This window comes from Gymnogyps californianus, chromosome 26 (assembly GCF_018139145.2).
Source record: "Gymnogyps californianus isolate 813 chromosome 26, ASM1813914v2, whole genome shotgun sequence".
In the NCBI taxonomy this organism is placed as follows: domain Eukaryota; kingdom Metazoa; phylum Chordata; class Aves; order Accipitriformes; family Cathartidae; genus Gymnogyps; species Gymnogyps californianus.
In genome coordinates, this window is record NC_059496.1 from 2,433,898 (window position 1) to 2,435,149 (window position 1,252).

A 1,252-nucleotide genomic window follows, 5' to 3' on the forward strand; every position below is an offset into this window, starting at 1 on the left:
CATTTTGTCGATTTGGGTTCGGAGGGGTATGGATACATTTGGGATATAAATGCAGCAGTCATCTTACTCATCAATTTAGCACTCCATACTAAAGGTGTTCCTTTAGCAAGCATCAGGTCTAATCCCGCTCGGTGCTGGGCGGTCATTTTGCTGGTGTGTTTGTAATTGTTCGTTCAAGAGTTTCTAAGCTGTCAGATGTAGAATTGGCTCAAATAGATACTTGCATCAATAGGTCATAAATGGCTTGTGGGTTTTTGAGGGAGGCAGTCCCCATTCCGAACATGGCCTCCAGCCACTATCCCAGTGGCGTTTTTGCTCTTTGCCACGTTCCCTTCTTTAGCGGTTGTATCTCCCGGGGGCTGCGATCCCACCACTTAGGGGCTATAGGCCCTTCTCGGTAAATGGGACAAAGGGAAGGCAGGGCTACTGTGCGGGCCATCCCGGGAACAGTTTGGGTGTAGCCGGGAATACAGACAGCCCTTGGAGTATGCCGACTCTAGATTGGGAGGGGCGGGCACATCAGATGTTTGGCATATGCCTTGTGTGGGGGCATGAGGAGGACAGTCCCCATAAGCGTTACATTTTAGGGCAGTGGGCCACACATAGCTGGTATTACTACACAGACAGCCTGTACCAAAGCTTTCCTGAATGGGGCGGGGCATGTATCATCACAATAATGGCCTTTTATCTATATTTTACATTGCATTTCTGTTTGGCAGTCCCAAAGTGTTGGTTTTTTTTTTTACTGGTGGTGCCCCATTCCTTTGCGCAATCCAGTCAGGTCCCCATGTGCAATTGAGGGATGTTTTTCCCAGGCTCCCTTGAACCCTGGTTCTTGACAAGCGTTGGGGCAATTGCTACCATTACTCTCGGGGTGTTTAATACACCAGGTGGCGTTTAACAGTTCAGTATATTGCAGGGAATGATCATCTGTTTTCCATTGGTCATGATGTTCAGTAATTTCCCCAGGGAACATTAAAGCATGGCATTGTACCATTAAAACTCCACCCCGTGGCGTTATTAGGGGGTAGGAAGAGGTAATTACACTTTGCCTTCCATATTGAATTGCCATTTATTGCGCCAGGTGACCAGCTATAGATGGTATGAGTGTGACCTCCATCCTTTCCATCCGTTCCCCAGGCCCGGCTGGAATTATTGCACTGTTGCCATGGGAGTTCAAGGGTTAGTGATATATTAGTGGTTTGCACAAAGATTGGTAGGGGCTCCTCTACTGACTTAGGGCTGGGCAGAC